Source organism: Cimex lectularius, unplaced genomic scaffold, assembly GCF_000648675.2.
Source record: "Cimex lectularius strain Harlan isolate CLEC.00 unplaced genomic scaffold, Clec_2.1 scaffold380, whole genome shotgun sequence".
NCBI lineage: Eukaryota > Metazoa > Arthropoda > Insecta > Hemiptera > Cimicidae > Cimex > Cimex lectularius.
Window position 1 is genome coordinate 149434 of NW_019392937.1, and position 15825 is coordinate 165258.

Consider the following 15825-nt stretch of genomic DNA (forward strand, 5'->3'; position numbering starts at 1 on the left):
CTCTTTTAGAGGGGGATTTTTTATTATAACACTGCACCATATGATAGTTAAGGATTGGGGATTAAGCAACAAAATGGAAACAGGCGTCAAACTAATCCGAATAACATAATGACTATTTAAAGTTACCTGCTAAGCCACGGTTTTGTAATTCAAAATAATCATTCACTCCTTAGCCTAATAATTAGTGTTTTGCATTCAAACTTTAAGTTTTCATCCACGTAATTTACACATGAAATTGTAAATTACGATAGATTGTGTGAAAATGTTAAAACGTGTTTATTACTTTCAAATGCAGTAAATTCATGTTTAACACAACCACCGGCGGTGCACCTCGGAAAGGCATGTTATTATAATAACAACACAATAGTTTACAACGAAAATGTATAATGCGGGAGTTACTGGGCTTTTTTAAATTTTTATTTTTTTACGAGGGATCGTAACAGCAGATGTATTAATCCTCAGGGTGTCACTGTTTTGGGAAAAAAATTTGTATGTTTGTCGGGTTCAAATGCCGCTTGATTCGAACTTAGGACCTTTACCTTGCATTGATGAGCACTGTGCCTTAACCGTTGAGGCCACCAACGACTCCCAGCTAGGATTTTAAAAGTTGTTATAAAATTGGGAGAAATCGTTAAGCCGGGTGGTAATTCAACTCCAAGACCATTGTTAATCCGATTTTTAATCCAGATCAGCTGGTTATACACTTTGTCGCCAAGTAGACTTCTACATAAAATTTACAATTTTAATTAGCGCTGGTGAAATGACAGTACAATGAACTATTATACAATTTATGGTGAACTCCATGGTTTACTCAACCTAGAAAATCATTCTGATAGGTTCTAGAGCAACTGCATTATAAAACCAAAATTTATTGTATATACCAGACAGTAAAACAAAAGACAATATAATTTTATTTAAGCTAGCCATAAATAAAAATTCACTTGCGGATCAATTGGGATTTACGACATGAGGTAGGTATAAATCTAAAAGAATTAAGACAATTACACTTTTTGGACAGTCACCCGAAGAGTTGTCACTCCCCAATGTACCTACTGACCGTTGGGTCTATCCCTCAGGAGAGTTACCCTACTCCGTTATGCGGCTGGGTTGCTAGTATTTCTCTCAATCCAGATGCCTAGTAGATCATGCAAACTATAATTTATCCAAACTAATTTATTTTCACAGTCGACCAAATAAATACATTGATACCAATATGGACAAGGGGGAGCAAAATAAGCGCCTAAAAGATTAATGAATTATTTTATATTCGTCATTTCCTAAGGGTCCAGTGTTTCATGTCTGTATTCGGAACTATCCTGGCTCTGCCCGAAATCTATATTTCCTTGGTTCTTTCCTTTACCAGACCATTAACACCCATCGCCCTCATTACATTATTCAGTCCATCCGATTCAAATCCTCTGTCAATACACGCTCATCTCACTCTGAACTAATGCTTTCCCGGTATAAAACATGCATCTTTAAACTACATCTTACAAATTCAGGAACTCTATCCGCTAAGCCGCTTTTAACCACTGTAAAACATCTCCTGTACATGCACCTTTTCTCCCTTCAAACAGAGACGATTTTAACTACGCTTTAAGTTAAATTAATAGTTATTATTTGCTGTTAATTTTCAGAGTAACTCACTTTAGTTTCAACCCCTTTGGGTTTTTTTATACTTCCATTTTTTCAAGTAAATCACCACTACAAGGTTTATTTTTGTGCCAAAATGTTATTAACTTTTAATTTAACTTCTGTATTATATAAAGGGACGCTCCTATTACAGAATAAATTATTTCTTCTTTCTATGTACAGGCACTGATTCTGCTTAGTCGGTGGAGTAATTTATTGATCCGAGTATTTCATCGGAAATATAAAATTATAGATATTCTGCTTTAATCATATTTATAGTAATGAATAATTTGTATAGTTGTATGTATATTTACATACGCTTGCTTATTTATTTCCTTACATTTTTGGCTCTCTATTTATTTAACATTGTACATATGTTATTCATGTTAAAAATTCAATTTATTTAATAAGTTACAATTAATTAAGGTTTTTAGTTGAGATAAAAAAAGTCAATGGCACGAGCGGGATTCGAACGCACGATCTTCGGCTAGATACGCCAATGCTCTACCACTTGAGTTATCGTGACCTCGATCCACTCGAAGCAGAAGGTCGTGGGTTTGAACCCCGCTCGTGCCATTGACTTTTTTATCGCAACTAAAAACCTTAATTAATTGTAATATATTAAATGGTCAAGCGGACCACGAAATTAGTGAATTTATTTAAAAAGTATTAACAATAAGTTTGTAGAAAAAGTTTCAGGAGTTTCTTTTTACAAACTGTCCCCGCAAATTGGAAACTGTATACAAAATATCTAATAAAAGGTTACAGGGTACATAGGACACAAAGGCAACGTGGAGGCGGTCGTTAATTGGACAAGGGAAGTTCTATGATGTCACCTAACGGCCCTGAGACCTTTTGATGCAGACTAAACTGTAAAAAACGTAGTTCTATCAGACAACGAATTGCCTAGACAAAAGGGTTAAAAAGATTGAACTGCAGGAGAGAAAAATAGATAGAAACACAGTAAAAGATCAATTCAGAAACTATCGGCAGAACAACTAAACATCAGAAGTGTTAGGACTTGAATAATGATATGGAGAGCTCACTGAACACAGCAGACTCCAGAGACGTATGTATAGACTCAGAGTACTAGAAACAAATCTTGCAGATATTGCCACTATGAAGAAGAAACAGGGGGTATGACTTCTGTGGGAAGGTTAGGCTGAGATTGTAACACCTTAAAAACGATGGGGTTTTTCAATATCTGATTTAACGAGTTAGTTTTTCGATATCTAACGTTTTTTCTCAACCGATTTCCAAATAGTTTATTCCATTTATCATGAAATATTTTGAAGAAACTACCTGAAAGATTATCACGCATTATTAAATAATTAATATGTTGTTTTTTTTGCTTGCTGATCAAGGGTATTTTTAACGTGCGGGCGAAATCAGCTATTTGTGAACTGCAATGTTTAAAAATTTGTATAGATGTTTTTAAATCTACTTATGTCCAATTATCCGTAAAACAGTGAAATTAACACATTATCGGAAAAACAACATAAATATGTGTTGATTGGAATTTTTCTTTTAGTTAATTGTATTAGTAATAAATAATGTTTGAACCCAACATATTTAGAAATGTGCTTGTTTTTAAAAATACCGTCAACCCGAGTGTTGATATAACCTCTGCTGTTCCCAACCTTCGTTAAAAAATAAATAAATAATTATATTATTCATTTTTCCTTTATTAGTCAAATGGATTTCATTGTTTTGCACTTGAAGTTTCTTCTGCTGTGTCTAAACTATGCGAACAATTTTCCTTGAAAATTTTAGTGTTCTAAAACCCATATTCCTTCTCAATTGTATCATGGACTTCGTTGCTCAAAAAAGGCTTTCCTACGTTTCATTGCCTTTTCATTGGTATTGCAGTCTAGTTGCGTTATGCTTGGTTGTTCGACTAGACATAGTTGATTATGCTGATGTGATAATACTTTTGAAAATGGTATTTTAATTGAGCATGTACCGCAAATATGCCTGTTAGACATTTTCTTTCTCCTTTCTGGTTATTTTAACGAATACTGTTTTTGCTTGTATCAAACCTAACATACATTCGCAATATTTCTTGTGATTTGTAGAAACTAAATTTATGCCTCCTAGAGACTCTAGTTTATGCCAAATATAAGTCCTATATATTGTTCTACTCCGTAATCTCAATTTCTTTGACACCTGTACTGTCGTATTTTATGGTTCTCGGGTTTTTAGGATATTTAAGCATTTTCTCATCGGTTTTCGGTTGATCTAGCAGGCTAGACGATTCCTTAGAGCTGGTCTATTTTGCTACAGTACTATATTTGTTGCAACCTTGAGAGGTTTGTTATTAATCCCATGTGCACATGTTTCAGTGGCTAGTAATTCGACTCGAAAGAAGGTGTAGTAGATCAAAGGGCCATGTGAAGCTTATAGTTACGACTATTTATTCAGATTTTTGTATTATTTTCCATCGTTAAGCAGTAGATTAGTTCCAGTTTTTTCCCTATTGTTCTCGTCAAATTTTATATTGAATAGTGCTTGTAAGCTTTTCTCTGAGATGTCAGATGTTTTTATTAATGTCAGTTATGTAACTCAGTGTAAAATTAAGAAACGACCAGATTTAGTTGAAGGCATTTTTATTCTCGGCAATGAATTCTAAAATCCGCAGTCGATCCTAGTTACAATACTGTAAGTATTCCTTCAGCAAAATAATTGAAAAAAAGACAGGAGGTAATGCAATAAATTAGTCTGTGAAAATAATCAAAACAAAATCAAATCGTTGTCGTATTTCATAAGATTAAAGCGGGGAACGCACTTACACGATGCAACGCTATGCGACGCTACCCGACACCTTGTCTCGTTTTGGTAGGGTGTGCACATCTGAACATCGTCAAGCGCACGCTAGGTGCATTCAGACAGCGTGTATTACAGTAATCAGTAAAACAATAGCAACGCCTCTTTTGTTCTTAATGCATTATTTTGAGCAAAACTTTGTAATAAATTGTTAGTTAAATTTTATGAGCACAACCATGTAATATATATTGTTAATTAAATTTAACTGTTTTAAATAAACCAGGGTTTTGATAAATTGTCTGCCTAACCATCATAATTAAATAATTCTTATATAAAACTCATGAATTTTTGATCTCGCTCAATTTGGATTACATTAAAATAACAATGTTGTAGTTAATATAACGGCAAAATTACATATAAATAGTTTGAAATAAACTACACAAAATATGAGTGTCCGATTCTGACGCTACTCGACGAAAATGGTGTAATTTTATCAGCAAAACCATGAAATAAATTATTTAAATTTTATGAGCAAAACGGTGTAATAAATCGTTAGTTAAATTTATTATATCAAAACATGGTATTCCGGTGTTTTGATCAATTTTCTACCAAACGTGTGGTGTTTAGTGACCGTTACTTGATGATTATTTGGACTGGTGGGACGTAGGTTTTAGAAAAATATAATTTTTTTTTCGTGAGAACGTTCCGATCTTTATTGAGATCATGTTCAAGGGTCAAAGTGTTTTTTGAGTTGAGAGTGCCAAGTTTCTACCAAATCATTAAAATTAATCTTTTTAAAATAATGAATCTAAAAACTAATGAATTTTTGATCGCGACAATGTTGTAATTAATATAAAGACAATAATACATGTAGTTCGAAATAAAAATATGAGTGTCCGGTTCTTTTGTCTTCGACTGTACTCGCTGCTACCCGACGAAAATCTGGAAAGTGGGGATCGCATAGCGTCGAATAGGGTAGCAGTGCGTGACATCGGGCAGAGGTGGACGGGGGTAATACAATCTTATGGATAATTGGACTTTGGATTTGCGACGGGTTGCATCGGGTGTGTTCCCCGCTTAATAGAGTTATCGGTACGCTTTACATTTAAAGTATAACAGGAAGAATAAAATAAAAGCACTTATTTTATATTTGTACGTATTTATTAACAAATAGCTATGAACAACAAAATCAATTTTTCTAGAAGATAAAGTGTTGATCAAAAATGCAAAATCTACGGTATACTTACTAACAAGCAGTATACATAACTATTATCACCATCCTGTTTTTCAATATTCACTTATATATAAGTAATACCATATTCAGTGACGACTGAACACTATTTAACATTTTACATATTGATGTTGGTTTCGGAATTCATGTGTAAAAGGGCCCAAGACTTTCGCAGCCTCCTATAGGATATTTGTTGGCAGTCAGAGTAGGTTGTAAAAGGGTTCAGTGTGACTTTTTCGACTGGACGGTTTCTTTATTGGATATATACATAGCCGAAAAGAAAGCCTTATTGGCACCTAAATAAAAGAACGGGATGTCCCTTTCGGAGGGAAGAAATTGCCTCGAAGGATTGTATTTTTTCAAGCATACTATATTTTTGTATATATTGTATATTTTATATATATTTTGTTTTTAAAATTAATTGGTATAAGTTACATGTAATTATTGTTGTTAAGTGTGAATTTTTATGATCTGTACGTCGCGCGTCTAAAGGCCGTGAAGTGACGGGTTTTGTTGTTAGAGACTCACACGTATTCGAGGCAGTCCCGCAACCCGTAAATTTGTGTAAGACTTTGTGTACGAATTACATGCGCAATTTATTCGCGACCGTTTTTTTTGTGCGTGTCGATTTTCTCCGCATTTGTTTTGTGACTCGCCGCTCATCTCGCTGACCTCACCCGTGAGTTTTTCTCGCTTTAGACAATTTATGTGTTTTTTTTTGTCTCTTTGTTTTATTAAAATTATAAACTTATTTTATATTTGTTTAATACTTATACCATTGTATTATTATCGCATTGCTGAAAATTTGTCTAATCCAGTGTATCAGGCGCCCCTCTTTTTGTTTGTATAAAATTTAAATTTAATTCCTTGATTCTTATACAATTATAATTAATTTCAAAATATCGCCTTATTGTCATTTATTTAAACATATACATTAATTGAATTGTAATTGACTTACAAGTATTGTGGGCTGGTAAGTGTTAATTATAAGGATTGAATTTGCCTTTTTTTCATTACATATGAGATGTTGATGGACTGCAATATGGGAAAAATTGATATTTAGCAGATTCTAGAGAAATTTAGAGTTTGGAGAGTGAGGGATTATCCTCAATTGAGTTGGGTCGCCCTTGCTTGCACAGTATTTCTTTTTTCTTGAATAAGAAACGGCACGTCGCAAAACAGACCCACCTGAATAAATCAGATTAACTCATTCACGACTGTTATTTTTCCTTATGTCAATATAAATATAACTTTTTATTAACTATTGTAAATAAGAACAAAAGGTTCATTAAAATGAATTGATAATTGAATAAAATCGTACTAAATAGGACAACTGGGATAGTATATTTTCATAAAATCCAAATCCATTTTTAAATCAAAGGTGGCTGCATTCTATAGAATATCGTGAAAGGGATCGTTATTACGGAAACTGATTTGACGTAATGAAAATAGACGATTTCTGTAAAATTTAGAAATATTTAATCATACTTTGTATAGATCTAAGACAGTAAAACAATTTATCTTTGTAATATTATATCTGTAATAAAATTATCAAACTTAATCGCTTTTGCTATCTTCTTTAATTTAACAGAAAGAATTATTTATTTAGAAATCGCGAGATGCGATCTGGTGTGATGTAGTTTTCAGAAAAACAGTTTCTTTATCGTGCCAACGTTTTGATCTTTATTGAGATCATCTTCAGGGCCTGGGATTTACAAACATAGTTTACATATAACAATTAAATTTTGGATGTGGAAAAGTGAATTTATACAATGCAGAATATATATATTTTTTATATTCAATCAAAGTATTTCTACTCACTCAAAGTGTTTGTCTTCTGTGTAATTGTGCCATGCTTGCGTGTCGTGTTGAGAGTGCCAGTGAGATTTTTCTATTTTGTGTTTATATACGTTGGATTTTGAAAGGGTGGGGAAGGTTGTCGGTATAGAAAAGACATTTTTGTATTAGTAAGAATTTTTTTCCCCGTCATCATTAAATAAATTCACAATAAGTACTTTTGACTATCATCTATTTTAAATAATTCTAAGTAAATTACATACGTAATATTTATTCTAAATATATTCGAAGAAAAAGAAAAATTGTTTTTACATTTTTTACGACCAATATGAAGAAGATAATTGGTTTCGAGACATAAAGTAACGAATTAATCACGTAAACCACTTACTTTTCGAGAAAACGCAAAAAACAGAAAAAAATCAAAAATTTGTTATTGTCTTTCGCTGTAAATCGACCTGCTGAGTCGACTGGAAAAGGACTTAAACTCATAAACCACGTAGTTTTTGAGAAAAACACACAAAAAAAACGAAAAAAATTGTATTGTCTTTTTTGATGTAAATCGGCGTACTGAAAAACGCAGAAAACCGAAAAAAAATCGAAAAGGATTTTATTGTCTTTTTCAATGTAAATCACATTGCTGAGTCGATTGCAATTGGAGCAAACCGTAAATATTTGGGTTATCCCATTTTCTAATTTCATCACTTTTCAAATTTCATGACGTTTTACATTTGTTAACCATTTCATATAGTATAAAATTTTTAATCAGTTTAGTCTAGCCTAACAGAATATATAATATGATTAACATGTCGAAAACTTTGGAAAATCGAAAAGTGGGGCAAAGGGGGCAAAGGGCAAATTCTCAATGTCTAATTTCATCACTTTTCAAGTTTGTAAATCGTTTTTGTGGTATAAACGTTTTATTCAGCGTAGGCTAGACGAACAGAACGAGATTTGAGTGGTTATCAGGCATCAGATGCAAGCGTGTTTGCATCGCCTTTGTTATAAATAATACCTGCTTTGAAGTTTATGTATAATACCTATAGCGTTGCTAATATCTTCTTGATCCCTCAATGTAGAAATAGGGGAAAAATCTGAAAAAAAGATCTTAGAAACCTGGTGATCAAAATGATACTAACTGCGTTTGGAAAAAAACTAACAATTTATTAAAAATATAAAATTAAATGAAATCCTTTGCTAATAAAATTGGAAAAAACTTAACTAAAATAAAAATGATCTTTTGAAAAATGAGATATGATCTAGCTCCAGCATCAATTCTAATTTAAGAATTAAAAAAATATGACTCGAATACAAATACATATAGGTTATGAACCAAAGAATAAAAATGTTTTTAATAATTTTTTGTTATAATTATTATTGTAAATAACCAAAAAATAAGGCAAAGTATAAGTGAAGGTGAAGTATAAGTGCTCCAAATAATACAAGAATAATATTAAAAAACATATGAATCAATAATAATTGAAAATTAATTAATTAATTAAAAAGTCAGTGACACGAGCGGGATTTGAACCCACGGCCTTCGGCTAAATACGCCGCTCCCCTACCACTTGAGCTATCGTGACTTCGATACGCTTGGACACGAACTATCCATCTCAACCTTATTGAATTTTCCCTCCTTTTCGCCATTTTTCAAATGTCGTGTAATGTATTTGATTCTTGGCAACAAATAAAATGTCCACAAAGAGCTTTAGTGAAGTATACTTCATTTTCCTTATTAAATCGATTAGGTTTCGTATTGTATTTAGCCGAAGGTCGTGGGTTCGAATCCCGCTCGTGGTACTGAATTTTATCTTCACCAATACCTTATTTAAAGATTAATTAGTTCAAAAGAATTTAATCGCTCAATCGAACCACGAAACCTAATCGATTTAATAATTTAAAATTTCTAAATTATCATCATATACATTTTTTTTAAATTCTTTCAATCTGGAAATATTCTCGAACTAATAGCCCTTTTATGTATTATATGTGTTATCTGTGATGTTGTTGAGTATGGTGGATAGGTATTTTGTCATGTTATATGCGGGTGAGTTTACGAACGAAACTATGGGTCTTAGTGGGTGTTCGGGTTTATGTGTTTTTACAGATCCATATAGTTTCGGAGGTGTAGGTGAGTTGTTTTGAAGTGATTTGTAGGTGTATATGTCAATTTCTTTTCTTTTAAGTGTTTTATGGAGAATTTTGTTTGTCGGTTTGATGAGAGAAGGAATAGAGTCTGATTTGATTATGCTGTATGTGTTTGTGACTGTGATAATTTTGTCAATTTTTTCCTTGTACTCTTTTTCGCTGATTGCTACTGTTTGTTTGGTATTATCAGCAGAAAGAATGAGTATGTCAGGATTATTTTTGAGAAAATTGTGTTGATTTGTAGTGAGGTGTAAGTGATTTGTTATTGTGTTAATGCATTTTGATCGTGTTATGTCTTTTTCTTCCTCTGCTTTTGTGGATTTTTGGATTGCATAGTATTCAAAATAGCTTTCAAAAATTATAAAACAATCCAAGCACTTTTTTCCAAAATTAAAGATCCCACACTAATAACAAATAAATCTGACGTAATCTACAAGATCAACTGTTTAAACTGTCCGGCAACTTACATCGGTCTTACATCCCAATATCTAGACAAGAGAGTAAAGCAACATATCTATGATTGCAAAAAACCCATGCAAAATCCTACAGCACTCGCTACCCACCATCTTGAACACCAACACAATTTCGACTTCAAAAATCCAAAAGTATTACACACAGAACAAAACAAACATAAACGTAATTTCTTAGAAATGGTTTATATCAACAGAGATAAACACAGCATCAATTACAGAACAGATACATGTAAACTCAGTCGCAGCTACGCCAATATCATTAATCAAATTCAATACAGATAACATACCTATATCATCACATTACATTCCACACATCAAATATTTTTCACATAGTCTAATTTCCCAACAATTTAGCTTTCCTTTTCCTATTTATCCCTTTCTATATAATCCTGAAAGGATAATCTGGCCGAACCATTACCAACACATTTTTTCCCTTCGTCGGCTCTTTTCACCTCAAAGAAGCCGACGCCTTATACAAAAATGTCTTTTCTATACCGACATCCTTCCCCACCCCTTCAAAATCCAACGTATATAAACACAAAATAGCAAAATCTCACTGGCACTCTCGACACGACACGCAAGAATGGCACAATTACACAGAAGACAAACACTTTGAGTGAGTAGAAATACTTTGATTGAATATATAAAAAAATATATTTTGCATTGTATAAATTCACTTTTCCACATCCAAAATGTAATTGTTATATGTAAACAATGTTTGTAAATCCCAGGCCCTGAAGATGATCTCAATAAAGATCGAAACGTTGGCACGATAAAGAAAATGTTTTTCTGAAACCTACATCACACCAGACCGCATCTCACGATTTCTGAATAATTATCGATTAACGGTCACTAATCACCACACAAATGTATAAATTGTATTCTTAGTTGTAAGTTTTTAATAATGTTTTGTTATAATTATTATTGGTAACAATCAGAAAGGCGAAGTACAAGTGAAGTTGAAGTATAAGTGCTCCAAATAGTACATGAATAATATTAAAAAACATATGAATCAATAATAATTGAAAAAAATCAAATTTATGTCTATTCAAGTAAATTAAATATACGCTAATGTAAGTGTATAAACCAAAACGTCATTATTATCGCTTTCAAATTATGTTGTACTCCATTGAAACTGAACTGTTTGTTATATGTGGTATTACAAGACAGATGGTTAAAGTGATTTATTTCCATAATAAATTATGTTGCTAAGTTCTTATAATAGTATTATCATAAATTGAAAAAAAAAAAACATCATAAAAATAATTATCAATATCCGACATCCTCGAGGTGATAACGAAAGTAATAACACATTTTTCATCTTAAAGTGGTTTTTGAGACTAAAGAGAGTTTAATAAAAATATAAAAATAGTTTTAAAAACGTTTTCATTGATAAAAAAAACATGCGTTAAAACTGATCTGAACTTTTTTAAAGTTTTCATTTCCCCTATAATTTCTATTTTAGCGGAGATCCAAGTCGCCGAGTGGGGCTTTTGCCGGTAGTGAAGGGGGGACTTTGCCTAACTTTGACGCCGTTTTGAAAACTTTTGTCGTGAGTACGAATAGTCGGGCCCGGGTTTCAACTGCCCTACCTGTCTACCATGAATTGTGAAGTATACAGGAGTTTGGATAATATAGCGGGAACTGAAATGTTTTTATTTGCATGTATAAATTATTGCTGCATAAAAACAAGCACTTCAACAATTCATTTGAAATTATTACTACATATTTTGCTATTTTATGTAGTTATTTATTTTATTTTGTACAGAATTTCATTTTTTTAATATGTGGTGTTAGAGTGTAATTACTATTATATAAATTGATTAAATATTCTAAATTGGTCTGTTTAGTTTCTCTTTGTAAATTCTATAAATTAACAGTTTCTGTTTATTCAGTTAATTTGTTTATGCCTGTAAGTTTGAAAGTGATTGTTTCTAATTAACACTTTATAATAGTGGTCGAATAATCTAATACAAAATGAAGAGTACTCTTTGCCTCAAGCATCACATTGAAATTGCAAAGACCACAAACTGAATGCTCATAGATAATCACTCATTTGAATTAATAACATTACGTGACTTAAATATTATATATTTTCTTATTTAAAAGTATTTAATTGTCCATTGCAGGATTATATAATTGTAAAGAATTATTGAAGTTCGTGTCATCTTATTTCTGTAATAAAAGGAAAAATATTTTTGTGGTTTGTTAAATACCCAGAGCCTATTTCACTACAACATAAATGTTATATATTGTTGTTTGATGTCTGGACTAGGAGTGCTCTGGATAACTTAAACTCGACGGGAACAAGGGCATCTTGTCCGACAAAATGCCAAAAAATGTTGGTTTATTTCCCCCTTACCATGTCCTTTTACAAATAAAATGTGGATACAAAAAATAATAAAAACTGTAAGTTTAGAAATACGACAATATTTTTGACAATATTTCTTGTTTGTTTAGGAAATTATAATCGGGTTACTTTGTTCTATGGGATTAACTTTTTGTATTAATATAAAACAATATAAATCCAATAATTATTAGATATTAAATATAATTAAATTGTAATAATTTATCATACGTTTGACGTGATTAAGCTATAACGTTGATTTCATAAAGCCCGCTATTTCTCCCCACCATGGGGACGAATAGAAAAGATAGACCTAGTGTAAGAGGAGATAGGGCTGACCGGCCCATTCTTGTTGAAGAAAAAGTGAGAAGAAAAACGTGGCCCGTATTAAGTTTTAAAATTGATTATAAAGTGTTATCAGTTTATGTTTTTTGATTTTAATTTAGTTAAAGGTACATTGTACACAACACACACAGTAAGTGTTTCTGTTTGTGCATGCACAAGAATTTTGGTTAATTTTTCCTTTTTGTATTTTTCTTATTCTTATTGTAAGCACTAATCTTTTTATAATTTGTGATTAGGAATTTATTTTTTTAATATAATTATGTGATTAAGCATTGATCTTTTTTTATAATTTATTATTACAATATATTTAGTTTAGAAGATAAAGTTTTTTGTTCTATTTGTTCAAGATTCACTGAGGTACGATCCTCCGACTATAAAAAAGTCAAATAATCACTACAAATAGTGGTAGCAGAGCGTAAGACTCAGTGATCATAAAATTAATCTATTTTCATTAAAAACAAAATTTAAAAAAAAATGGGGCGAAATAAAAAATGTAAAAAACACATGATGGCAGAATGTGGAGATATCAATAAAGCCCAAATTGATAGCTTACATACATACATTCAGAGTGTTTTAAATGAAAGTCATAAAACTCTAATAAACGCGCTCGTTGATAGTTTTATAAAAAGTTGGCCTGAATTAGAAGCAACAGAAAAAATGGAAAATTTTATTAAAAACATATCAGACGTTGCACAGCAAAACGCTCAAAAACTAACAGAACAAACATCACAAATTCTTCCCCAAACACCTAATATTTCTCCTCGTATAAAAAAAGATATTCAACTCACCAATTTTCGTATGGCTTTACAACAACTAAATTTAACTGAAAGCCAAATAAACCAGACTATGCAAAAAGTGCAAGAAGGTATTATAGAAACAGAACCTGTAACTGATATAACAGATACTTGTGAAACACCCAAAAAAACTCATAACAATCTACCCACATTTCACTCCTCTACGTTTTGCAAACAAAATGTTCAAGAAACGAAAAAATTATATCCAGATTTCAGTGTATTACATAATTCACGTGATGATAGTTCCTCTGAGAGTTCATCAGATATTGTTGAAATACCTCATATGCATAAAACCTTTTTTAAACACACAATTTCTCCTACTCTTATCAAAAAAATTAAATTACTACCAAACTTCAAACTTTATCAGCCTTCAGCAATAATTAACTTTTTGACCGAACTGATTCCTATCGTTTTACGTAATAGAAATAAATTTAAAAGAATTTTAGCTATTTTAGCAGAGAGAGAAACTGATGAAATGACAGCAAATTTTTTATATAATGCCCTAGCTTTCAGCAAAATAAGTTTTGAAATATTTTCTGAGGCGTTATTAAAACATGGGATGTCGGAAAAGCAATATTTTCAAATTAAAGCCCAGTTACTTTTCGTCCCTCAGGATGAAAACACTCCCATAAGACAATATATTGATTATCAATTGAAACTATTAAAACTTTTTGGGGAAACTAACGAATTCGCGAACATACGGCATTTAATTACAGCCATACATCCTAAGTATTTAATTTTAATGGGCAATACAGACAATTTAACTTGTTACCAGCATCTATTTGATAAAATCAAAGAAATTGAAATCAGCATGAATGAGAGATATGCTAATTTTGGACATAATACGGTACCCAATTTTAATTATAAACCTACATACGCGGACATTACAAAAACAAATTCAACCCCTAGAAATTTCAACTACAATTATAATCATAACATGCAAGTGCCTAGATTTAACACTCAAACATTCGTTAACAGAAAATTCAACAAACGAAATCCAAACAAAACTTATCAGAGATACAGATACGATAACAATTCCTTTAACAACAATCAATATTATAATCAACCGTATAACACTACAAGGAGGTTTAATCATAACAACAAAGATCAAAACAATTATTTTAGCAATAGAAATTATAACAATTATAATCACTTTAGAGGCAACAATTACAACAACAACCGTTCTAATTTTGCATATGTTAGGACAAAGAACAAAGGATTTGGAAATCCGAACAGAAATAGACAAATTGGGAAAAATGTGGATTATCAAAAGAGCAAAAACAAAACATTAAAGACCTCACATGACAACGCATTTGCACTTTTAGATAAAAACATAGAAACCATCTTAAAATTGAGACAGCTCTTTACAGACACTCTACCTTCAACGAACCAATCCTCATCTCAAAACACAACAAATACAAAACAGCCAAAAAACTAGACAAAGAAGCTTCCCTACAATCAGAAAACCTACAACCTGAAATGACAAACAAATTACCCTTTATCAAAGTTAAAATTGGAAGTAAAGAAGTACCAGCATTACTGGACTCTGGCAGTACAATTAACGCAATATCGCAGAAATGTTTCGAATATTTACACAAAAAATTCTTTAAAGATATTAACTCAAAGTTAAACATTCCCGTTGTTTCTGTTGCAGGAGAAATTGTTAATCTCGTAGGGCAAGCTTCCATTAAAATAAAATTCAATAATTTATCATGGCCATTAGCTGTTCATATTTTAAAAAATATGCCAATTCCTTTATTGCTAGGCTTTAACTTCATGAAACAATCAGGACTCATACTAGATTCAGGAAATAAACAACTTTTCTTTGAACATAACCCATTGAAAACTTATAAGTTACTTACTGAACAAGATGTTGGTATTGTTTTAAATCCTACACAAACACCAAACACACACACACCTTTCATAGACATGTTAATGGGCAATATTGTTACGCACAGCACTTTTAATTTCCCTCGGACAAAGTTAGAGGACAACAGTAAAACAAAAACTAAGACAAACTCTACCATGTTTACTAACGAAACCTCTTACCTTGTAAACAAGCCAGAAGTATTAAGGCAAAGGCTTATTCACAGTTTCCCGGATGTTTTGACTGAAAATATTGGTGAGGCAAAAAACTATAAATTAAAAATATACATGCGGGATATAGCTCCTATAAATCAGCCTGCTTACCCGCTAAACCCAATCGAACTGGAACAAATGCGTAGTATAACAAAAAATTTACTACAACAAGGAGTGATACAACCATCACATTCTCCTTGGGCTTCACCAGCCTTTTTG

The 15825-nt window shown here is 31.8% G+C and overlaps 1 protein-coding gene across 1 annotated transcript in view; it reads right to left on the reverse strand.

Moving 5' to 3' along the window:
* The window catches only part of LOC106671005, a gene marked incomplete at its 3' end in the record, with an annotated part of 156615 nt that extends 141157 nt beyond the window's left edge, over window positions 1-15458 (reverse strand). Inside the window, exon 1 of the mRNA XM_024229416.1 lies at window positions 15390-15458. The remainder of the gene's footprint in view (window positions 1-15389) is intronic.
* Between the last annotated feature and the right edge of the window lie 367 nt (window positions 15459-15825).